Raw genomic sequence first — 25,980 nt, 5'->3', positions numbered from 1 at the left:
ATGGAGTAAGACATCCACGATCTTTGCCCTATTAGAGTTTCAATCCCAGTTGAGGGAAAGTCAATGATCAGCAAGAAAACATACAAATTTTAAAGAGTAATAATTACTAAGAAAAATGAAATAGACAATGTTAAAGAGTAATTCAGAAAGCAAGCATTAGATGGCCAGGAAAGGCCTCTTTAGGAGGTGACGTTTGAGCTGAAACCCAAAGGACAAGGAAGATTCAGCCATGTGAAGATCAAGGCTATGAGGGTCCCAGAGAAAACAGGAAAAAAAAAAAAATTTTTTTTTTTAAAGCAGCTTGGGGGACTTCCCTGGTGGCTCAGTGGTTAAGAATCCGCCTGCCAGGGTTTCCCTGGTGGAGCAGTGGTTAAGAATCTGCCTGCCAATGCAGGGGACACGGGTTCAAGCCCTGGTCCGGGAAGATCCCACATGCCGTGGAGCAACTAAGCCCGTGCACCACAACTACTGAGCCTGTGCTCTAGAGCCTGCGAGCCACAACTACTGAAGCCTGTGAGCCACAACTACTGAAGCCCCAGCGCCTAGAGCCTGTGCTCCGCAACAAGAGAAGCCAATGCAATGAGAAGCCCGTGGACCACAATGCAGAGTAGCACCCACTCACCACAACTAGAGAAAGCCCGTGCGCAGCAACAAAGACCCAACGCAGCCAAAAATAAATAAGTAAATTTAAAAAAAAAAAAAAAAAAAGCAGCTTGGTACAAAATGGAAGTCACTGTAGGTGGAATTACTGAGTCAAGGGAGAGTTGATGGAAGGCTGCCATGTGGAGCTTCGCACGCTGTGATTTTTTAAAAATAAATAAATAAATAAATATCTTCCTTTCCTTGCTCATTTGAATATACATTCATATGTTGAATATATATTGAATATATATGCATATATATTCAAATGAGCAATCACATGAAGGAAAGGAAGTTACTGTGACTTCTGTTTCTCACGTGTACATTCACTCAGCATACATAATTAAACAATTCAACAGTTCTATTGTGCTAGGAGATGGAGATACAAAGATAAAACATGGAACCAGTTTTTATGAGCCTGGTAACAGAGGATATAGACACGTAAGTAATTACAAAACAATGTGACAAGTAGTCTAGTAAAGGAATTTAGAGGCTGAGGGAGCTTAGGAAAGAGAGTGATTGTGCCTTAGGGATTAGGGAAATTTCCATTGAAAATGAAGACACTTTTGCTTGCAAATAAAGCATAAGTAGTAAGGGGGAAGAATGTTCCAGCCCAAAGAGCAGCAGGTGCTAAGGCACTGGGGTGAGCCTGTTCAGAAGCAGTGGTCATCTGTCCTGATGGGGACACAGTTGGAGAGGAGGCCCTGGGTCTTCCTGGTAAAGGATCTTTAAACGGCACACCAAAGAGCTTGCATTTTATTATAGATACACGGTATATATGGAAGGTTTAGAAAGCTCTCTCCAGGGAATGATAGATGATGGACTGGAGTTAGGTACTAGAGGCAGTTGGACCACTGAGTGGAGTTTGCAACAGAGCAGGTACAAGATCTGCATTTGGTCACTGGTCACAGAAATGGAGAGGGAGGGAGAGATATTTCCAAGGCAGGATGCCCTTTGTCCCTTAAGTAACAGGACCCTGTTAGTCTCCAAACTTCAGGGCAGAAACGACTGTATGGGGAACTCCCCCATGCCTCCCTCTTGGTTTCAGACACCTCTGCTGGCGCCCTCTCTCGTCCCCGTCGCCAGCCCCCGCCTCCTTTCTCAGGAAGCTTGGGTCTCCCTGGGAGCGGGTCTGCCCTTGGGGAAGGCCTCTCGGCTCTGTGCCCTGCAGCCCGACTGACATTCGGAGCGGATCGAAGAGGGGCTCGGCGGCCCCTGCGTGCACTTGTGCTAGCCCGGGCACGAGGGAGCGCCTCTGCGGAGGAGCCCAGGAAGTGGGGGAGGGAGAGACGCGCCAGAATCTCGGTCCCGGGCGCCCTGGTCGGCCGCGGAGGAGCTGCAGCCTCCAACAGGTTCGTAGAACGCGCGCTCGCTCTCTGTCGCTGAGCCGCCACCTCCTCCGCTGGAGCAGGTTCGCCGGAGGGACCCTAGCCATAGGCCCCGCGCTGCGGAGCTCCCTGAGGGCGGCTTCCTCCGCCCTCCTTCCTTCTCCCAGTAGCTCTCCGCTGCCGCCGGCTCTTCCGGGGCGAGGAGGAGGGAACCCCAGGCTCCATATCGCTTCAGCACCACCTCAGGGACAGCTCCCGCTCCCGGCGTGGTACCCTCCCCGGGTCAGCACTTGCACAGGCGGACAGCGGCCGCCCGGGCGGCTCCTCTCCTCTTTCGGTTCTGGTTCGGTACCGCGGCGGCGGAGGACAGTCCCTGGCCCCCTCTGGCTCCGCTCTCCGCGTCAGCACCGCGGCGGCGGACAGGTCTTTCCGGGCTCCAGCTTCCCAGCGAGCCGCGAACAAAGACAAGGGGCCGGAGCCTCCCGCGCTCCCTGGGAGTGGGTGGTTGACTCGATGGGGGGATTTCGACTTCCCCCAGAGCAGTGTCAGGGCCGAGCTGGGGAGGAGGGGCCTAGTCACATTCGCGCGTCTCTGGCTTAGGTCTGCAGTTCACCGAGGCCTGGCCGTGCAATGGCGGGTCCCAGCTGGAAGTCGGAAAGAGGGTGGGAGGGGAGACAGGCGCGGAAGGGTCCCGGGCTGCAGTTGGGCAGGCTAGGCCTAGGCTAGGAGGAAGGAGTGCGCCGCCCCCTTTTTCCTCCAAGCCCCCACCCCTAGCTCAGGACCACGGACTTCCTTCGGAGAACCTAACGCAGATGCCTGAGGCTGGCAGCTGCAATCACTGACTCTGGCTGTCCCCGGAACATCCCTAGAAAGTGTGAGCCTGAGTTTCCGTGGGGGGAGGGGGCCGAGAAACCGCGGGGAAGCCTCACGAAGCCTCACGGCAGCTACATACTCCCCTCCCTCCTGCCTAGGGTTCCGCCCCCACCTCCAGAGTGAAGCCCGGAAGGAAGGGAGAAGGAGGGGACCTGGGCAACAGGTTGTGAACACGGCTTGGCTCTGGGAGGCTGCAAGTAGCAAGAAAAGAGGTTGAGAAGCTGGAAGGTTCCCGAATAGGGAGGCCAGTTCAGAGGCAGGAGACCAAACGTGGAAAGAGGAAACGTTTTCTCTGCTAGCTGAAGCTGGGAGGGCCCTTGAATCACGTGATCCTCTCGCTCACTGATAGTCTCACTGGGAGATGGGAAGACTGAGCTTAGGGGGCAGAGGTAATTTGCCCAAGGTCACTCAGCAATTTAGTAGCAGAATTGAGCCTAAAGTTCAGGCTCCCAAAATCCTGGACCTGTTATGTTAAGACTCGTAGATAAGTCTTAAAAATCCCAGATGCGCAGAGAAGTAGTTTCAGTTCTGAGTCCAAATCTCAGCTCTGTCACTTACTGGCATGTGACCTTGGGAGAGTGACCTTCTGAGAAGACAGGTTAATAGTATCCACTTGTAGTGAGGATTTAACGAAATACCTATATAATGCAATTAGGGTAGTGCCTGGCAAATAGTGAGTGCTCAAAAATAATAGCTACCGTTCCTGTTATTCTTCTCTCTGTAAACATGTTCTGAGGACTCTCATGTGCACTGGCTGTGAGCTGGGGGATAGAGAAGTGTCCTGAAAAGGACACAGACCAGCACAGGAAGCAGAAAAGAAAACAACTGCAATATGATGTGATACGTGCTATAATCAAGGTGAGTATACAAGGCTGTGAGATCACAGAGGCAGGAGTGATGAACTGTGAGGGAAGGAGGAATACTACCTTGGACAGATGGAACAGTGTGTAAAGGCCTAGAAGTGTGAAATCACAGGCAGCAAGGTGGTATCACTGTGCCAGAGGGTCCTCAGGATGGGGACTATGAAATGAGAGTGGAGAGAGAGCTGGAGTCAGTCTCCAAAGGGCCTTTTGTGATGAAATATTTCAAACACATTTTTTAAAATAGAAAGAATAATATAATAAACCCCCACGTACCCATCGTTCAGCTTCAACAGTTGGCCAGTTTTGTTTCATCTATACCCACACCCACTCTCATCACACATACACGTACACACACACACACACACACACACACACACACACACAGACTTATTTTGAAGCAAACCCAAGACATCGTATCATTTCATGCAAAAGGATTTTTAACATCAATAACAACCTCTGCCATTCGAATGCCATTCCACCTTGGAAGTCAGTAACTCAAATCATGACTTTCTCTCTTCAATATGTTCTGAACATTCCTGTCCTTAGCAGAAGGTTTTGAGAGAGGCCACACTATGGTGATATGCCACATGCATTAGAGGAACTATTACAGAAAAAGCAATGGGTACGTCAATCCTCAACAGATTTTACCAAGCCAGAATGATCTCCACTACCTACACTGTGGTTACAGGCCAGTGACTAGTGGCAAGGCTGATCAAAAGACAAATTGAGCCCCATAAAGAAAAAGAAAAGTAATCTGAATCATAAGCTCATGAATATAGAAAGTGTGAAGTCATGGAAATCATTGATTTGGAAATCATCCAACCCAACAACTACATTTTACAGATGAGGAAGATAAGGGTCAGAGATGGGGAGGAATGTATCCAAATTTCCATAGGACCGAGACAGAGCCAAGACTTTGAACTTATAATCAACTGTTCTATTCAGGTCACCATTTTGCCGGGAAGATTAAATGTTAGACTTTCTCAGCCCCTACACTTGGGATGCCATTTCCTTCCCCATCTCAAAGAAGCTGGAAGGAAGAGGCAAAAGTGGGGCAGGAAGGGTCCTTCCTGGTTCTCAAGAGGATGATGATGTGTGGCAATTGGTCTCTGAAGTACCCTGACAAATTTCCCTCCTATATCCTTTTGGAGAAAGTTGAGGATGGTGGTACCTCTATTTTGGCTGCTGCACATTAGCAATGGCTCTGCAGTCAGGCACCCAGACCTTATTTCTGTGCATTTTTGTCCATCTTCCTTGCTTTAACCAGAAGCATGTGAAGCCTTTCTTTTCCCATTTGCCCTGAATTTGGCTGCACGTCCTTCTAGGCTACAGACGGCCACTCCTTTGAGGTGTTAAATGAGGCCCAGGCCCTAGCAGGACTCAGAGCCCTTGTGCCTTCCTGGAGCATCATCTATCTCCTGTTACTAATGAAATGTGACGGCCGTGACGGGTGTGTGTGCTCCCATTGGGCTCTGGGCACTTCTCAAGTCAGCATTCTTGCTTTTCAGGGATATCCCTGCCTGCAAAATGGTGAGGACAATATCTCACAAGTTTCCTTGAGTCTTAGGGGGACAAATTAAAATGTGTGTAAGAAGTTCTAAGCATCCCTGATAAAGCGAAGTCAGTAGAGAATAGTCAATAAATTTGCCTTATTTCTGAGAGTATGATTGCAGGTAAGACATAGGAAGGTGATAAAGGTAGTGCATTTCAGCTTGTGAAATTATCTCAGCTTTTAGCCTGAGATGAGACCAATTTTGATAAATTATATTATATTATCTGGGCCTAGTTGAATTGTAGGATCCCAAAGGGACCTTGGAGAGCATCTAATCTTCCTTCAACACATACTTATTGAGTGGCTATGATGTCAGGTACTGTTCCAGGTGTTGAACAAGACACCCCAGACCCCTGCTCTCATGGGGTTTACAGACTTGCAGTAGACACAGTCATTAACAACAATTAAAAGGTAAATATGAAAACATTTAAGTAAACAAACAAACAATAGGGGAAGTCTGTCTGCAATGGTGACATGGAACTGAGGTCCAAATTACAAAAAGTCAGTCATGTGTGGATGTGGGGTGAAACATTCCAGGCAGAGGAAATAGCTTTGGCAGAGGCGCTACTGAGAGCCTGGACTGTCTGGGGACAGAGAGGAGGCCAGTGTGACTGGAGCAGAGTGAGTGAGAAGGAGAATGGCAGCAGACGAGGGCAGGGAGAAGGCAGGGACCAAACCATGCAAAGCCTTCTAAATGCAATGGATTGTCACTGGATAGGTTAAGCAGGGGACTGATATAAACTGGTTTGTTTTTAAAACTGCCGCTGGTTGCTGCATGGAGAGTGGATGATATGGGGATTCTGGGCTGGGCAAGAGGGGGTAGGAAGTGTGAGATGCAGCCTCCCCCACTGAGGTGTTCAGCATCCAGCAGAGAAGACAATACACAAACCAGAACAACAGTATTCCACGGGAAGGGCTGCTGTGGGGAGAGATGTGCAAGGCATTGTGGGAACCAAGAGACAAGAAGAATTCATTCAGCCTGGGAGGCATCAGGGAAGGCTTCCTGGAAGTGGGCAATGGCTGTTGAATTGTATCTAGAAAAGGAGAGTAGTAGGGCTGGTGTCCGACACAGACAGAGAAGTAACATAGCAGCAGTGGAGTGCATGGGGTGGGAACCGGGCTGCCTGTGTCCAAATCCCAGCCATACCATCTAGCAGCTGCGTGCACTTAAGCAAGTTATCTACCTCTCTGTGTCTCAATGTCCTCATCTTTAAAATGGAGATGTTGAGAATCACAACACATTTCAAGGTGTTTCCGTGAGGATTAAACAACTTAAAATCTGTGAAGCGTTTAGACAGCGCCTGGCACTTAGAAATCGACAAATGAGTGTTGGTTAAATAAAAATGGAGCAGAATGGGGGTGGGAGAGCAGGAAGCATGTGCTGAGGAAGGTAGACTAGAGTCCAGAGCTCAGGGGCCTTGAAGATCAGGCCAGAAATACCCATCTTGCTTTTTTTGCAATGAGGGGCCATCAAAGGCTCTTAAGCATGGGGATTAGGGGTAGTGAATAAGCTAAAACCCAAAGGCCCAGAGGGAATAAGGACCTACCCAGAGTCACACAGCCAGTTACTGGACACTGTCGTCTGTCTCCCCTACAGATGCATTATTGTAGGAGGGCAAGGGCAGTATATATTTTGTTCCCCCATTGCAGCCTCGGGGTTAGAAGAATGCCTAGGATATTCTCAGTAAATATTTATGGATGCATTGCTGAATCAATGACCAAATAAGTCAGGGAAAGTCAGAACCCTTGAATCCTCAAGAAGGTCAGTACATTTTGGACAGCGGAGAAACTGCTCTCAGGAAAATAGATCAAATTCCTGGAGATGTTGACTGGGGCCCTTCCAAACCCCAGCTTCTCCTGTGACAGAGACACTGCCACCCACACTCCCCCAGGTGCCCCCTCAAGCAGCAGCAAGCGTTGCTGCATAGGGTTCAGAAGTTAATCTTGGTAAAGTGCCTGGAAGATGAGAACTGTTCCCCTGACATTCAGCGTGGTAATTGCCAATGAGGAGAAAATGTATGTCTCTATTGGCAAGAGGCAAGACTTTGTGTTCCACAAAAACCAGCCATTAGAATTCCTGTCTCTGACTTGTCAGATAGCTGTGACAGCCGGGCGGGCAAGTAGGGTCTTGCAGTTCAAGCAGCAGATGACAAGAGACTCAGAGGCACTCAGATCCAGCTCTCACGTTGCTGACCGCCTACTCCGAGCCGGGCATGGGACCAGGCGCTTCTCCAAATTGGAGAGAATCCTAGCCCCAGCACTTCCAAGCTGGGTGGTCTTGGGCAAGTCCCTGCACTTCCCTGAGCTTCAAGTTCATCAGATATAAAATGGGGATAATACAGCCGGCCCGCCTGGGTCATTTTCTTTTGATTCTGACAATGTGGGGTTAGGGTTGTTACCTCATTTCACAAGTGTGGAAACTGAAGCTCAGCATATGGCTCATTGATTCTTCAATACTCACTGAGCACCTATGATGGGCCAGTAACTATTGCAGGAGCTGGAGAGACAATGAAGAAAAAGATAGACAAGATACAGTCCGATCTCTTGCAGAGCTCACATTCTAGTGGGGAGACAGGAAACCAGCGAGTAAACAAATATAATTCCACCAAGTTATATAAGTGCTTGGAAGGAAATAAAAGAGGGAGTGTGCTAAGGAGGGTGGGGGCTGCTTACATAAGGCAGGCAGAGGAGACTTGAAGGAAGGGGCATTGAAGCTGACATCTGGATGGGGAGACACAGCTGGCCATGAAACAAATGTCCAGGCAGAAAGTGCAAAGGTCCTGGGGTAGGAATAAGCCTGACGAGGTCACAGAACAGAAACCTAGTAAGTGAGGGGGAGGGTGGTAGAGAAGAGGACAGAGAGGTTGACCAGGGCCAGAGCAGGCAGGGCCTTGAAGACTCGTTGAAACAGAGGGGTGACAGAATCTAAATTCTGTGTCACTTCCCTCCATCACCCCACCTGTAAGGGACCTGATGTGGCAAAGCCCGCATCAGAGTGGTCTCCTGGACCCCTTCAGGCCCACAGTCCCTGCTGCCATCTCCAGAGAAGGTCAGCCAAAGGGCAAGCAAAGTGATGGATTCCCCCGCTGGGAAATAAATCCATCAGCTGGCTGGCTGTCGTGGGGGGGGGGTTGCGCACCACAGTGCCTCGCAGGCAGCGTCCTAATGCCATGAGGCAGGAGAGGGAGGGAGAAGATACAGGGCCAGCCTGGGCTGGAGTGAGGCAGGTGGGAGAGGCACCGGCCTCAGGTGCAAAATGTAAGGGAATGCTAAGAAACTCAGTCATCAAGACAAATAACATCTTGTGCAATATTTTTAATAAAACTAATGCAAAAAATCCATGATGAATAAAATACAAAATATTTTCAAATAAAGACAAGATTCTGAAAGAGTCAGGTTGAGGGGTGAGTCATTCGTGTGCAGGATCTAATACCGATCCTGAGATGTTCACTCCCCTGCAGGGACACTTCCTCAGCCAGGGCCCCGTTCCCACTGGGAGCCAGCACCCAGAGCTGGTCTGTTCATGATGAACTGAAAGAAACAGTTCTTAGCAGGGGCCTCAGAGATCATTGCTAGCCTCAGTTGTGGAGCCAGAAGCCCAAGCAAGGACCACACAGCTAGGAGGCAATGCTAGGCCTGCAACCCCAGGGCACTACGTAATGTCAAGCAGTTCAAACCCACGCCTTGTATGTGGTGGGACCCTGAGAAAGGCACATTGCCTCTCAAGCCTCCGGTTCTCCATCTGTGACCCTGGGGCCAATAAGACCTGGTCCCCAGGATTCAATAAGATAATATTTAAAGTCCTCTAAGATCTAGCTACTCAAAGTGTGGTCCACAGACCAGAAAAGTCACTATCTCCTGGGAGCTTATTAGAAATGGAGAATGGCAGCTTCTTCCCAGACCCACTGAATCAGAATCTGCATTTTAACAAGACACACAGGGGATTGGCATGCCCCTGAAAGCCTGAGAAGGTGGTCAATTCTTGGCACATGGAAGGTGCTCAGTAAATGATACGGCTGCTCCTCTACCCACCAAACCCTGAGTAGATCCTGACTTCTGGCAAGAGGAAAATCCCAAGATGGAGAGAAGAGATCCTGATGTGGTCACCTCGTTAAATTTTAAACGGTCTAGTTTTGAAGCCAGGGAGTCTGGCTGAGCTCCTTCCGTACATAACCATGTTGGCCCTCCATTTATGTGGAAAATGGGGATAATAATAACAAGTATCTTAATGATTGTTGTGAAGATAAAATTATCGTCGTGCTGAAGATCAGCACAATGCTTGGCACACAGTAGGTGCTCACTAAATGCTTGCTCTTGTTGCTGGTGGTGGGAAGGGGAGGAAAGTGGGGTTCAGTATGTCATTACTGCGCACAGCTCATGTGATGAAATAGGTAACAATTGTATAGCTCTTTGCCATTTACAAAGTACTTTCATTCATACCATTTCACCTGACTCTCAACCCTTTGGGTGAGATAGCATGAGATTTATTTACTTTACAGGGGAAAATAATCTAGGCTCAGAAATGTGCAGTGACTTGTCCAAGTAAACCAGGATTTAAATCCCTGGAATCTAACGCTAAAATCCATGCCAGCAACAGAGCATCCAACCAATAACCATGGAAAAGGTTAAAAACTAGAGTAACTGGAATAAGACAATTTTAGACTCTAGAGATGGTGTTGTCCAATCTCCTTATTTTACCAAAGGGAAAACTACGGCCCAGGGAAGGGAAGAGCCTTGACCAAGGTCACTCCAACAGAGCACCAGCCCTGGGGTCAGAACCCAGCTCACAAGGTTCCCAGTCCAGGGTCCTCTCCAGTATCCAGACCCACGTCCCTCATCTGATAGGCCTGCCTCCACCTGATCAACCCAAGGGTGCCGGCAGCCAGGGGTGCAGGGCTAGTTCCTTGGGCAGGTCTAGTGGACAGGCGGTGTCCCAGCTCCTCCTTCCACTCCAGCCCAATCAGGGGACGAGAGTGCAGAGGCTGGAGTTGCCAAGGTGAAGCCTGCAAGGTTGCTAGGACAGAGTTTGGGAGCAGTCAGGTGGCAGAGGAGGGCTCAGCTGGGGCTGGTGCTGGGCCAGAGACCGAGACCTGACATTGCTCTTCTTGGAGCTGGGGGAGGACCTCTAACTCTACAGGGTGGGTCATCCAACGGCAGGGTTGACTCTCACAGACAACCCCTCATCCCTACCCTCGACACACCACCCAAGCCAGGAGGCCAGGTCGTTTCTCCCTTTATCCTGCACCTCATCAAACACAAGCCCTGCTGCTTACTCCTCCCATGCCCCTTAACCCCGTCAACTCTGGCTCCAGAAGGAGCTCTCTAGAGCGCAATGCCAAGTCCTGCAGTGCCCTCCATCACTCTTGGGGTGAAGCCCACACCCTGCTAAATTTAGACCCTGAAACTGGTCCCAACAAACACCCAGCCTCATCTTTCTCCCCAAGGCTCTGGCCAAACCTACTCCTCCAAGTGCCTGGGTAGACCGTGCTCACTCCATGCCTTTGCAGATGCTGTTCCCTCTGCCTGGGAGACCGTCCTGTTCCACTGTCCTCTAAGCCTCAGCTCCAGACTCACCCTGTCAGAGAAGCCCACCCTGCTGCTTCAGGTGGGTGTCACATCATATTTCAACTATCCACTTTCCTGTTTGCGTCCCCCTGAGGCTAAGAGGTTTTACCTCTCACTCCTAGAGTTAACCCATGTTCCAAATGTGCAAAATTAAGACTTCTCTGAGCCACCGTGCCCTCCTCTGTGTGATGGGGCTTATGACCCTGGCCTTGCCAGGCTGATGGAATATTAGAGATTTTGGATGTGAAGAGCTTACACAACACAAGTACACTGAAACTGCTGTCACTGTGCTGTTGTTTACATCAATACCACTAACACCAGCACAGAGGGCTCACTCGTAAACGTATGCCACATGGGTCCCTCACCTGCTCAGTGACAATAATCACCATGGCTTGAAAGGGCTCTAGAAAGAGCAAAGCCCCATTCAAGTGTAAGTCGTAATAATTCTGATAGTTAACACTCTTGATTCCCACAAGCCCCTAGACCTGTGTCATTCCGACACGCTCATTCACTGAACAAAATTTATTAAGTACCTACTATGTGCCAGGCAACATGCTAGCTCTTTGGGACTCAGCAGTAGGTAGACACGAAATACTTAATTGCAACATCTACCTTTCTTTCCTTGCCTTTTTTTTTTTAATTTATTGAAGTAGAGTTGATTTACAATGTTGTGTTAATTTCTGCTGTACAGCAAAGTGACTCAGTTATACACATATATACATTCCTTTTTATATTCTCTTCCTTATGGTTTATCCCAGGAGATTGGATAGAGTTCCCTGTGCTCTACAGTAGGACCTTGTTGTTTATCCATTCTAAATGAAAGAGTTTGCATCTACTAACCCCAAACTGCCAGTAAAGGTCAGCCTCCTGACTCAGCATGCGGGCCCTTGCCTGAGCCCAGGGAGGCTGCCATTTGCTCAGAGACGTTCCTGGTAGCCAGAAGTCTCCACCTGCGTACCCTCTTCCTCCCCACCTCCCCCCGTTGCCAGTCTGGAAACAGTAACTCTGCCCTGTTTCCAATCCAGTTGCCAGCTTTAAATTCAAACACTGTCAGCTCCCTCAGAGCAGGGAGCACGCCTGCCCTTTTTACTGCTGTGTCACCAGCATTTAGAACATGGCCTGGCACAGTCACTCAGCCTCTTATGTACTCATTCATTCACTCACTCAACAGATATTTATCAAGTCCTGCTAAGTGCCAGACTCTGGGGAACCAGCGGTGCAGCCCTGCCTCACTGAGCTCCTATCTTAGTAGAGGGATTGGGGGGGCAGAGGAGATTGCGTTACGAGGTGAAGCGGAGCGGTTGAGACCGAGGGGTTAGGTGCTGTGTCACCCAGGGTGGTCCCAGAAGACCATCAGTAATGTAAAGGGCCTTGAGTCAGCTGATCTGTTGGAATCCCTGACCTGGGGCGAAGCCCCAGCCCCCACCTCCGTTGATGAGATCAGGATCTCCACCTCGTGAGTCACCGTGAGCAAGACCGTGGTCATGGAAGGAAGAGAAAGCATTCGCGGCGGAGGTGACAGGTGGTGCTCTGCAGGTCCCTGCAGTTGCTGAGGCCTTGGCGTCCAGCCAGGAGGGGAGCTGACGGCAGCAGGGCAGGAAGAGTGGGGCTCTGTGTGCTCATCTGGCTCCACACTCGCCCCCGTGGGAAACTGAGCGGACCATTTCCCCTCTCGGCACTTGTGTTCTCATCTATGAAACGCGCGTGAGACATTGACCTCATTCTTCTTCCTAACTGTGTGAAAGCAAATGTAGCAAATTTGTCGGGCACTGCTCGGTCGACCAATATTTACTGGGTGCCCATTGCCTTCTCGGGAATGCTTGGTGCCTCCCAGGAGGAAGCAGAGGACGGTAACTAGGATTTGAGAGGCTACCATATAATAGAAATCTTCACAGACATTATCTTATTTAACACCACCACCAGTAATAATAACACGCACTTAGATGGCACTTCATTATGAGGCTGGTGCTATTAGTAGCCCCATTTTATACAGGAGGAAATTGAGGCTCAGAGAAATGTAATGGATTTCCCCAAAACAAGAATTCAAACCCAGATATGACTGACAGTAAATCTTATCCATTGACACCAGTCAGAGATCACAGTTAAGCCAGAAAACAGTGTGGTCAGTGGTACCATAGAAGCATTGCCTGAACCAGTGACCAAGATTGGCAACTGCTGTCAGGAGTAGGCGAGGTGGGCCCAGGGGTTGGGTCTCATGCCAAGCAGGGCCCCATCCTGCCCAGCCCTTTGCTGGAATCCAGAGGATCAGTGTGGCCTCAACAGAGTCGAGGGCATGCCCTCAGGGGGTCTGGGGTTCAGGAAGCCACTCCCCCCGCAGCTCTCTCCCCTCAGCCCTTAACACCCTCTCTCCTCCCCCAGGAAGTTGTGCGTCTCTGGCATGCTACCTGCTCTGCTCCCCCATCAGAGCTCGGCCAGGAAGCAAAGGTAAGGGTACCACCCAGGGTCACACCCATGGGCGGTGTTCAGAGTGCCCCTCACTCCTGGTGCAGGGGGCCATGATATCACTTCCCCTTTGCAGTCGCCAAGAGCACTCCTAAGTGGGAATGAGAGGGGTCAGTCTGGCAACTTGTTAGAATGGCGTTAGCTTGTGTTACAACAGAGAAACCCTTCCCTGTGCGTGCTACCTTATTCAGTCATGCTCCCCAAAAGACCTGAGGGATGGATCCCCAGTTTACTGATGAGGAAACTGAAGCACAGAGAGGGGAAACAACTTGCCCGAAGACGTACAGCTGGAAGGTGGCTAAGCCTGAATTCGAAACCACTTTTTTTTGTCTCTATCCCCAAGTGGTCTACACACCTTGTAGGTGGTTGGTATTTGTTCGATGAACGAATGAGTGAATTAATGAATTGCCCAAGATCAATGGCAGGGCAGAGCAGGGCTGGAAGCTCGCTCTCCTCTCGCTCTCAGTTCCTATGCTTTTCTGCTGAGCTGTGGCTTTCTGCGTTGATGAGCTCAACATTCTCTCCTGCACCCCTACCCCAGGATCTCAAGCATCTCATGTGTGATGTTCATTACCCCCCAACCCCGCTGCAGACAAAAAGATGAAAGGTGGACCAGTCAGCCTTGGTTACTCTTCTAGGTGGCCCCCAAGCTTGGATCACACCCAGCATCCCTTCATCCAGCCACATCGCCTCTTCCCCACCACCCACTACCAGTAATCCAACGTGCATAGTTGTAAACTTGTTTCTTTAAATAAACAGTCTTGAGTTTCATACCAAATAGTCTTTTAAGAGGAGGAACGTCTCCAGGCCACCTCGTATTTAGCATACAGTGAGCCACATATTTGCACAGAGAGAGTGTGTGTGGATATAGAGATCGCCCGATCGCTATAGATATCGTTGCTCATCCAGATGGGAGCTATTTATGATGCTGAGTCACTCGCAGAGAATGCCACTGAGGGATTCCAGGCTGGGCTCAGAGCCCCAGCATCACAGACCTCATGGCTCTTTGCCTCGTCCTCACTGTTCACAAATAAGAGAGACAGAGAGAGAGAGTGGTCTCCCATCACAGTGCAGGGACAGAAGGAGATATTTTGGCCACAGTATATGAAGACTTTCTCATAATCAGTTCCTATTTCAAGCCATTGTCCTTCATCCAGAACAACACATGCTTTAAGCTCATCTAGTCCAATTTCTTCATTGTATAGGAGCAAAAACTGAGACCCAGAGAGGGAAGGAAGTTGCTTAGTGTCACACACAAGTCAGTAGCAGATCTGGTCCCAGAGCTCAAATTTTCTGATTGCTATCTGGGGCTCTCTCCCAACCCCCAGCAACCTTCTTTAGTTTCTCTCCAGTGTCGTGCCATTTCAGCCCCTCAGGAGCTTCTGTTCTCTGTAAACTCGGAGCTGTCCCTGAGCACTACCTTCCCTGGGCTCCTCTAGGAGCGGAGCTGAGTCTGGCTTGTTCGGGTATCCCCCATGCTTAATGCAGGACCTGCACACACTAGGTTCTCAAAGCTTGTGCACTGGGTGTTATATAAAACCAAACACAGTACCAATTCCTGGGGAACCCTAGTTCTCCATTTGAAAAAGCACCCATTTATCTCCACCCTCTCTTTCTTTTCTCTAAGCCAGTTCTCTATCCATGCAAAAATAGACTCCCTCCCACTCACCACCCATCTCTGCCCAATTCTATAATGAATCAATTTTATTAACAGGCTTTGGGATGGAAACTTAACAAAGGCTTTTTGTGAAAGTCACCCTTTATCTCCATATATAGTTCACTTCTCAAAGAATTCTGCTTAACTGGTCAAATGGGATTTCGCCTTACATAAAATATTCATTAATCTACTCTTTCCCTCCCTATAGAATGTGTTTGTTAAAGTGATCTCTATCCATTATTATGGATAGAGATATGGATATTATTATCCATCTTTATCCGTTATTATGGTGATCTCCATCCATTATTATGGATTCTATTCAGTTGTTCTAAGAGACAGTGGGATGAGATGGAAGGGGCCTGGGCTTTGGAATTAGGACTGGGTTACATCCTAGCTGACCTCTTAATGGTTCTGCATCCACAGTGATTGCTGTGAGAACTGAATGATATAATGTCTGTAAGGTATCTTGCACATATAAGTGCTCAATATACGTTTGTGAATGAATGAATTACTCAGGACCCTTATGACTTATCATATCCTGAAGGGTGAGAGACCAACTAATGCTGCAGTCTGAAGGCTTGAAGTCAGAGAAGTTCAGGAGAGTAGTTTGAGAAGTCTTGTGAAACAGACCCCAGGGAGTAAGCTGCTGTCTCCAAGCCAGAAAGGGATGCTCTTTCTGTGGTCCCTTGTGGAAGGGATTCCCTCAGCTCGAGGAAAATTTGAGTGTTAAATCTAGGTTCAAAATAGAAAACCCCTTGAGAATAAATGTTGTGCCTTAAGTGTCAGATTCTAACTTTACCCAAACCAGAGCCTGGCTCAGGGTAGTAAGGAATAGACAAAGAGATACGCAGTAAGTATGCATTGAGTTGGGTTGAGTTGAGCTGAGTAGAATTGACTTGTTGACTTGACTTGAATTAACTTGAGTTGTTTTGAGTTCACTAATGGACCCAACTCTAGGGTCTACCAAGGGAGAGGCTTCCTAGAACTCGAGCTTAAATTAGACCTGGTCCCACAGCACAGGGGAGACCCTCGTGATGTTCTGGGGACATTCAGAGCCTTCCAAAGATGAAGGCTTCTCAGAGAGGACCAGGACCATAGCCAAGACTGAGAGAAAAGGGTAGCAGTCTTGGCTTGGTCAGGGGGCACCACAACGCTGAATGTCCTTTAGGAATCTTTAAAACTTATTGGAACTCTGTGGGGATCTTTCCATATTTTTAGGACAACAGATTCTTCTCTTCCTGGTGAACAAAGGACCTTTGGGGGTACCCACTTCAGTGGGAGATGGCCTCTAGCTTTGAGGGAGTCAAATAAACTCCATCATGAGGGGAGAAGGCAGGCAGAGGCCAGGAGTTAGGCAGAGCCCCATACTGCAGATGCTAGCACAGTCATAAACTGGTCCTCCTGTTGGAGTGAGGGCTTAGGGATCTGAGTGAGCTATGATTCTAACTCTAGACTTCCATCAGGTAGTGGTTGCTAAAGGGAACAGTGATCCAGGAACCATAGTGGGGAATCAGACAAGACCTGTGACATCACAATACTGAGGTCAGTCAGCACCACTGGGGCTCACGTTGCTGGCTCCATCTCAGTCACTGCCCGTTACAGGATACAACCAGGCATTCGAGAGAAAAAAGAACGGAGGGTTTAAATGAGATTCAGGTGAGCAGTGGCTGCTCAAACCTTTATTGTATTCAGCTGTGTCTGTGTGTATCCATCTCCCACACTAGCTTGGGAACCCATCAGAGGCACTACATCTATTCTTCTCAGTCCTCCCTGTGCCAAAAACTCTGGGTACAGGTTAGACATCAGTGTTCAGTGAATGAATAATTAGGTCAGAGTAAGGCTTACAATGCCAGTGGAAGATTTCAAGAGGGAAAGATGGAAAATTTCAAGATTTCAAGATGGCAAAAGTCCAAAGTAAGGATGTCTAGCCAGAAAAGATAGCATAGATTCAAAAGTTGCCCCTCAGCAGTGTGGCTTACAGGAAAAATTGGACTAAATGGAGTCAAGACATGGTGGTGGAGTGCAGGCTTAAAATAATGTTCCCCAGAGTCCCAGACTTCTGAGACAGGCTGTCAGGGGCCATCATAGGATGAGTGTGAGCAAGAGAAGTTCCCCCAAAACAATCCCATTTATATTTAAAAGTTGCAATTTTATCTCTTTTATATATTGGATTTCCACACACATTTTCATTTTTAAAGAGATCTTTGGATTGAAAAAATGCATTTGGGAAGCACGAGTGTTGAAATAGCCTAGGCATCCGGAGTTACGCTGTCTGCATTCAGATCTCAGCCCCAAGCCTTTCCACCTATGGGACTTCAGGAAGGGACCCCTTTGAGCCTGCACATTCTTATCTATAAACCATCCTTCCAGCGATGTGTGAACATTAACTAAGATGCTACAGTATTTCCCAAAGGCTGGCATGTGTGTGATTGATGGTGTGCACAATGGTTTTAGGTGGTATATGGATGAACATCTATTATTTTAATAGCTCACAATTGATGCATGTTAGAAAAACATAAGCATCACATTAGACTCCATGATTTATGGAAATAATACAGCATTTCCTTTTAAAATAAAATTCTGTGCTTTTTGAAAGGCAAATTGATTTAAAGAAAAACACTAAGTAAATGAATAGTACTAATACAGCAGAAATCATGACGGTGGTACATGAATGACTGAAATGCTGGAAAAATTGAGATAACCTATAGAAAACACCTCTCACAGTGTCTGTCATTTAGGAAGGGCCCAAAAAGTTTAGTTCTTGTACCCTTCTCTCCATTTTAACTTGCTGGGATGGCTGAGCCTAGAATCAAGCTCATCCACTGGGGCAAAGTAGATGCCCAGGCCTGGTCAGTCTGGAATACAGTGTGTGGTAGGCATGGGGCAGGCAGCAGTGGTCAATTTGGAGCAGACAGCAGTGGTCAAGTCCAGGAGGGGTGCAATGGTCAGGTCCTGGCAGCCAGCTGGCCACAGGATCTTGAAGCAGGCAGAGGCTGCTGAAGCATCATCCAGAGGCACCAACCATGAGTGGTCTGTGAGATCACTTGAAGAGTTATTCAGGAACAAGTCAAATACCACTGGGAGAGAGTTACTTCTTCCTTTTTCGGTTGATTCCATCAAGGAGAAAGTCTCAGTTGGAGGTTAGCATCTCCTTGAGGCCTCTCTAACACTTGCTGATCTTCCTTTTCAACACAGAAGCCCAGCCTTCAGTTGGCAAGAGTATCTAGCTAAAAATGAATAACAATGTTGTATTTTCCATGTATTTATTATTACCGTTACCTTCCATGTATGGAACACAATACAGGTGTTCTGTTCATGAGAATGATCTCATGTTCCCTTTTCAAATATATGTATTAAAGGTTAAAAAGTGAGTGTGTTACTTCTGTTCAGCATAAAGTGAATAATAGTACAAGCAGGATATATACATAGAGACAGATAAAGGTGGTCCTTGACCAAGAGGAAATCCATCCTGGCAGAGGCACAGCTCTAGAGAGCCCATGCTGGGCCCACAAGCAGGATGTCTCCCGACTCAGCCACAAGCTTTGGGGCAAGTTTTGTCCTGGGGAGGGCAAACGAGGCCCCATCCTAAGCAGGAGTCAGATTGCTGGGCTCCCAGACCCTGAGCTCCCAGAATGAGCCAGAGGTCCAGGGACCAGGGCAGTGACAGGCCAGCAGTCAGTATAGTCAGGTCTGCCCCCAGAGGGTGGGTCTGGAAGGGATCCCAGGCCTCTGGTTTCCAGTGAGGCTGGGCCTGCAAAGGATAACCCAGTGGCTCCGGCAGAGAGGAAGGAAGGAACTGAGGATCAGCAACAGGCAAGGTCTGACTCCACAGAATCTCGTGTGAACCCAAACTAGTCACACCAGCCTTTGAGAGGGGCTGTGTATGACTTGGGGTGTGCTGGCAGCAAGCAACAGAAACCAAATCTGCCCCACTCAAACAGAAGCAGGGGTTTTTAAAAGATTATCAGATAGCACCCAGAATCAAAAGGGAGGCTGGCGGTCAGGCTCAGAAAAAGAGAGGAACCAGAGCCGACCAGGAGTTTGGGAGCAGGAACTGAGGCCATTTTTTTTTCAAAGTTCCCCTTTGGGATACATCAGCCACAACTGCTTTTTCGTCTTTGCCTCAGTCTTCTCGTGCTTCACAGCCCCAGGAGGAGCCCCAGCTAGCCTGGCACGTGTCCTTTGTCCTCCTCTTGGCCAACAGAGAGCATGGAGGCTTCATTAGACTCCCTCCAAGTTTGAACACTGAGGAAGGGGTGTTTCCCAAAAAGAAAATCAAGGGGCTGTTACTAAAAGGAAGAGGAATGGATTCTGGGTAGCCAAAACCAGCAAATGTCTACTACAAGGAGCTGGGAAGGGGCAGGGAGGTGCAGGCTATATGGTCCCCTGGGCCTGACTCTCTGGGATCATAGCTAGGGCTTCCTTTCTCCCACCCTCGGCTGGACCAGGGTCCATCCCACTCTGGGGCCAGTAGTCAGCTGAGGCAGGGGCCTCTCATGCTTCCCGCGAGGGGCTCCTGGATCCTCTCATGGTCTGCAGAAGGGAAGCGGCTGGACAAGCCTGGTCTGTGACTCTTCAGCCTTTTTGTAGCCGAAAAGGATCTGCTGGGCTGAGAAAATCTAATGAGAATTGCTCACTCAGGGGTTGCAAACCCAACTGTCTGCTGGCTGGCAGAGAGCAAATGCATGAAAGTAACTGAGGTGACCTGGAATATGCATGCCTGTCTAAAGGGGATGCCACTGCCAGCTCCAGCCAATTGTTGCCACAGAAGCACGTGGACCCACCCAGTGTTGATTAATATCCTGATTTTTTAAAGTGAAGCCCCAAATCCAGAATTTCATGAGATTCCTCGTTTTTAAATATTGCTAACTACCAGAAAAACATTTTAAATATTGTGCTGACCAAACAGTATAAACCACCAGTTTGCGGCCATTGGACTAACTTCTATTCATCCACTACAACCCAACTAAGAAGTCACTTCTCAGCTGGGAAGCCTTCTGTGACTTGCCCCTCCCTCTACCTTGCTACCCTTTCTTGAGCCTCCTATAGACCCTTTATTTTTTTTCCTGTCACAGTACTGCCACTCTGCATGATAAAAATTCATTTGTTTTCATCTGCTGTCTCCTCAAGGATGAGGACACCCACCATGTCTTATGTCTCTTCCCAGCACAGTGCCGGACACGTACAAGGTGCTGTGGCACTGCTGAAAGGGGAGCTATGGGGACTGCATTTGTCAAGGTGGCTAGGTTTTTCAATGGTAGCAAATCACTCCTGAAATCTCTGTGGCTTAATAGAGCAAAGGCTTGTTTCTCTCTCATGTGAAGTCTGCTGTGGGAGTAACAACTCTCCAGGCAGCTTCCTTCCAAGCGGTGACTCAGAGATCCAGGCTAGCTCCATCATTAGGGAGCAGGGGAAGAGAGCCAGGGAGAACTCACATCCACTCTTGTATACCTCAGCCTGGAAGTGACATTCATTGGCTCTCTTCACAGCCATTGGCCAGAACTGGTCCTATGACCTGTCTCACTATAAGGGCCTGGAAATATGGGTGGAACACAACCAGGGCCCATCATTTACAGGAAACAGTGGAACTCTTACAGTCAGTGCATGGAAGTACCTCTTAATTAGTGACATCCAGAAAAGTAGGAAAGAAGTAGGGAGAGAATTTCATTAGTTGAGCTTTCTACATTTTCTCATTTTTTCTAAGCAGTAAACACCCGGAAAAGAAAATCAAACTGATGGAAAAATAGGGGTCAAATGCTAATGAGCAAACCATTTAGAGTGAAATCACACTGGCTCTTTGGTATCTCATTTGAGATCCATGAAGGCCTGGGAATGATTGCAGCTGCTCAAAGGGTCTGTCTTCTGTGATTAAATGCCAATGCATTCAAGAATCCTGACCCTCGTTGTCACCCTTGGCCAGAAACTCAGCCAAGGTGAGTCAGTGGGCACCCCCAGAGGCTCAGAGACACACATCATGCCTTCTACAGGCTGGGCACAATGCAACCACAGATGTTTCCTTGGAATGGAATAACAAGATGGTAGACATGCTCTAGAAAGAGGGCAAGCTTGGGAACCAGAAAGACCTGGGTTCAAATTCCAGCTCTTTCCTAATAAGTCAAACTCCTAGCAAGACTCTTCACTTCTCTGAACCTCAGTTTCATCATCTCTAAAATGGGGACAATAGCACCTTCCTCCCAGAACAGCTGTGCACAGTCTATGAGGTTACACGTGTAAGGGGCCTGGTGCTCAGTAGTACCTCAATTGACATCATTTCTTTTTCCCCACTGGGTTGGAGGGACTGAATCTAACCTCCCACCAGTAGCACTCCTGAGTGCAGTCAGCCTGTTCCCATTTGCATGCCTCTGGTGACAAGAAGCTCACTATACACCAGCCCCCTGCCCACAACCCCCAAGCATCCTGCTCCATGTTTGAACCACTCCAGTGGTGTTTGTCATGAGACGATATGATGTCCCTGGGGACTAGAGTTTGAGGGAAAGGTGCCTGGCCTAACTCCCCTCTCTGGATGACTTATCACTGCCTTGGCCCCCAGGGGCTATCTGGGGAAACTGAGTGTGGTGAGAATGAAGGCAGTGAGGGGTTCAGAGTAGGGGAATATGTGTCCATTTCCTGTTTACAGAGAGAGGACACAGAAACCCATCACATGGGAGGCAGGATCCCAGAGAAGAAAATCTCTGGAAGACTGTCACAGGACCACGATGGGGATCCAGCCTGAGATGAAATGAGGGAAGCTGCAGGGAGCAAATAGGAGCTCAAAATAAGGGCTCCAAAATAATTGATTCTGCAGACATTCACTGTTTGCCCACAGTGCTAGGCCCCATGCTGAGCACCGGGGTCAGAGACATGCATCAGCCGTCGGCCCTGATCTTGGGAGAGTGGGGCAGACATGCGATAATAATATTAAAACCATATGGGGGCTGCTGAGATAAAGGGAAGTGTGGGGTGGGGACTGTGAGAGCTCAGAAGAAGGGTACCTAGCCCACCCTGGGATGGGGTGTTTAGGAAAGGATGAGGAGGTGGACAAAAATGGGGAGAAAGGATGCCAGGCAGAGGGGCAACATGGGCAAAGACACAAAGATGAGAAACAGCCTGGCCTGTGGAAAGACCTACCCACTGTCCTTTACTACTTAAGGCAAAGAGTGATGATGGGATGGCCAGAGCAGGCAGCAGACCGCCTTGAATGACAGCCACAGAGCTGAGACCCTCCCCTGACCAGGAGGGAGCCATCGAAAGGCGGGAGGCTTTGCAGAAAATTATTATTGAAATACAATTTACATTCATAAAAGTGGTCGTATCATATATTTACAGCTCAATAAATTTTCACAAAGTGAACATACCCCTGTAACAAACCAAGAAACAGAAACTTACCAGCATTACACAAAGCCCTTTTTGCTCCCCTTCCCAATCACCGTCCTCCCAAAGGAACCACCATCTCGACTTCTAACCGTATTGATTAGTGGACTTGTTTTTTGAACTTCATGTAAATGAAATCATGCAGTGTTTTTGTCTGACTTCTTTCAGTCAGCATTATGGTTGAGATTCTTTCCTACTGTTGCATCATGTTGCATTCTTTCATGGTGTTCATTCTCATTGCTAAATTTTATTCCATTGTGCGTCTGTGCCAAAATCCATTCATCATTCTGGTGCTGATGGACACTGGGGTTGTGTTCAGCTTGGGACTCTTATGAAAAGTGCTACCATGAGGATTCCTGTACATGTCTTTGGATGAACATTTATATACATTTCTGTTGGGTTTATGCCAAGGAGTAGAATCAATGCATCATAGGGGATGCAGGTTCCCAGGGGAGAACAAATGTTTTTTCCAAAATGGTAGTCCCAATTTACACTCCTTACTATACTGTATGAAAGTTCCAGTAGCTCTATATCCTCACCAACATTTGACATTTTCTGGCTTTTCCATTTTAACCATTCTGGTGATCATACATGCTTAAAATGGTGGATGTAATTTGCATTTCTCTGATGACTAGTGAGGTTGAATACCTTTTCATATGCTTACTGGCCATTTGGACATGATCTTTCCTGAAGTATTTGTTCAAGTCCCTGGGAGGGGAGAGGCAACGTCTACATTTCATTTCAGAAAGTCATCTTGGGTGGCCAAGTTGGGCAACTGGGATTGTAGAAGTAGGTTCTCTGGAACCTCTGGCTAATACCAATGGCATCTCACTTAGGTGCTGGGCTTCCTCTACTTCCTCTGCCTCTTTAAATGCTCATAGCCTCCTTGAGAGGTCAAAATTGTTATCAACATCTCACAGATGAGGTGACTGGGCTTACAGAGGGGCATGACTTGCCCAAGATCTCACAGTGGTGGCCTCAGACCCTCAGTTCATTTCCTCATCAGTCTCAGACCAGAACAGGAAGCTGTGGGGAAAAAATAGAATAGAAAGAAACAGAAAAAAAGGTAAAGAGACAATTACAAAGACATCTATCTCACTCATTTTCCACAAGAGAAAATTCTCCCTCCCTTTCCCCTCTTCCTTCCTCCTCGCATCTCCCCAAAAGTCCAGCAGAGATGAGCAGTCATCAGAAGCCTAGTGCCCACCAACCCCAATATTGTGTTGGATGCCCAGTAATGTGAAGGGAGGCATCAGGCCAACCTGCGTCAGGTCCCGGCCAGCCACTGCTCACTGTGTGGCCCAAGACCAGTCATTTTACCTCCCTGGGCCTGAGGCGTTTGTCTGTTTCAGTAATCCCTTCCTCAGAGCCTTGTGGAGAGGAGTCAGAGAGCCAGCTCCCTGCCTGGCACAAGGTGGCCCCTGGTTTAGGTGACATATGCTTGTTCCTTCCCTTGACCCTTCCAGGACTGGGGGTGGAGCTCCGCATCCTGCCCAGGACCCAGTCCTTTTGGCTCCTGCCTCCCTGAGTAGGAGGGGGAACATCCTTTTGTCTCATGCAGCCACAGCTGGCCCCTGGAGTGTGTCCTCACTGCTGGAGAACAGGTGTAGCAGGGGCAGGAAGTGTGTCCCTCCCTCCAGGAGCTCCATCTCCCCACAGCTGCCCACACTCAGCCTGACAGCCACACGGTTAGCCCCAGAAGGGCCTTTCTCTTCTCAAGGGCTCTCATCTCAGAGCCCAGACGCCTTTATTTTGGGAGCTCTGCTTGGTAAAGTGCTTTGTCAATGCCACCTCCAAGCAACCCTCCCACCCCGCCACACACACGCCACACAGTGCCATCCTGCCTGTCCTCCCGTTCATAGTGAGCATTCCAGGCACCGTGCTAGGCACTGGGACACCCACAGGGTCTCTGTCCTCATGTAGTTTCCCCTGCAGGGGGAGAGATGGATAATAAAAAGCCGATGGATACAGTAAATAAGATCGCTTCAGATGGTGCCCAGGGCCTTGGAGATGGGACGGGGGAAGCTTTGATGGAGAAGAGCAACTGGGTAACCACTTGGTCCCAGAGCAGAGTGGGGAAAGTCACAGGCCTGCTGCCTGCAAGGATATGTCCTTCTCTGGTTTCAGCTCCAAACTCAGCTCCTGGAGGGAAGGGTCACACCACAGCTACCACTGGGGGGAGGTCCCAAGATGTAGCACCAGAAGGTCCTAGCTGCTGCTGACCCCCAACTACTTTGCCCCCTTCCCTGCCTCATTACCGAGCCTGCCTGCTCCTCACAATTGTCTGCCTCTCCTGCCCCCCAGTGGCAGGGAGAGGGGTCACAGGAACTCTTTCTTGATCCACCAGCTTTTCCCTACCCATCCCATAGATTTATCCCGCCAACTCCACTGGATTCAGAGCAAACTGAGTCCTTTCCAGATGGATCCCCCAACAAAGCAACAGAGGTAAGGCCAACTGAGCCCCAGTCAAGGCCAGCAGACCCTCCCAGATCTCCACACCCAGGACTCTCTCTCCACCTCTCCTTCTCAGGCTGTCCCTTCCCTCTGTCTTTTACCCTTTCACTGACTCATTCTTTCTCTGTGTGTTTGTCTCTGTCTCATTTCAATTTTCCCCTCTATTTCCCTGTCACTCTAATTCACATCCTAAATGTACTTCTTATCTGGACATTAATTTACTTCAAATACTGATTTTTAAAAAATGCATTGAGCCCCTGCTGGGTGCCAGGCATGGAGCAAGGAGCTTGGGTCTAATCAAAGATGAGTAAAGCACAGACTTCCCTGGAAGGGAGATGAGTCATGTGCTTAAATAAGTGAAATGGGGAGGCTGAAAGTGACCGATGTTATAAAGGAGACACTGATGGGAGCTGAAGAGCATCAAGGAGAGGGGTTCCTGGGGACTTCATGGAGGAGGTGACTTTTTAGTCAGACCTTAAAACATGGTCGTGCCATGGAAAGTAGGCTGACCATGGGGAGGAAGGTCATCTCCCGCAGACTAGCTGCTCAGTGCCGTCTCCTCTCAAATCAAAATCCTACTCCCCGGCATCCTTATTATTTAGTCTCCAAGGAATCTGAATATAGTACGGACTTTGTGTCTGAAAGACCTGGGTCTGAATCTCACTGACTCAACATTCTGAGCTTTCATTTCATCATTTGTAAACAGCCTCCTAGGGCTGTTGCGAAAATCAAATAAGACAAAGGATGTGAAAATGCTTTCCTACTGTTAATGAGCCTCTTTACTATTAATGAGGGCTCTTCTGACTGCAAGCTACAGAAACCCAACTCAAAATGGCTTAAAGTAAAAAAAGGAGAAGTCTGACAAGGCTTGCATCAAGGCACACCTGGATCTAGGTTTCAAATGATGACCTCAAGACTCTTTCTGCATCTCTCGATTCTGCTCTCCTGTACATTGGCATCACTCTCAGGCAGACATTCCCCCTCAGAGTGGCAACACAGCAACAACCCTTCCACCAGCTGAGTGACTCCAATGGAAATAGGATACCCCATTCCCAATGGTTCCAGCAAAGTTCTGGGATTGAATCTAAGTGAACTGATTCCTAACCCATACCTATAGCCAGGGCTGGGTCACACACTGACCCCTGGAGCTGGTGATGATGTGATCCTCCCACCCAATCCATAAGGACCACAAGTGGGAAGGGAGTAGGTCCTCCC

At 48.6% G+C, this 25,980-nt stretch overlaps 1 protein-coding gene across 3 annotated transcripts in view; it reads left to right on the top strand.

Moving 5' to 3' along the window:
- The first annotated feature begins 530 nt into the window (after positions 1-530).
- Positions 531-25,980, top strand: part of CPLX2 (complexin 2) — an 85,508-nt gene continuing 60,058 nt past the window's right edge. The window contains exons 1-3 of one of the 3 annotated variants that reach the window (XM_082456620.1): positions 531-1,991; positions 10,763-10,860; positions 13,200-13,265. The gene's annotated coding sequence lies outside the window, so the exon portion shown is untranslated. The remainder of the gene's footprint in view (positions 1,992-10,762; positions 10,861-13,199; positions 13,266-25,980) is intronic. The other 2 variants (XM_082456619.1, XM_082456621.1) reach the window with 2 other exon arrangements.

The sequence above is a fragment of the Balaenoptera physalus genome (assembly GCF_965194825.1).
Source record: "Balaenoptera physalus genome assembly, chromosome: 3".
Lineage (NCBI taxonomy): Eukaryota > Metazoa > Chordata > Mammalia > Artiodactyla > Balaenopteridae > Balaenoptera > Balaenoptera physalus.
This window is presented reverse-complemented; position numbering and strand designations above follow the sequence as displayed.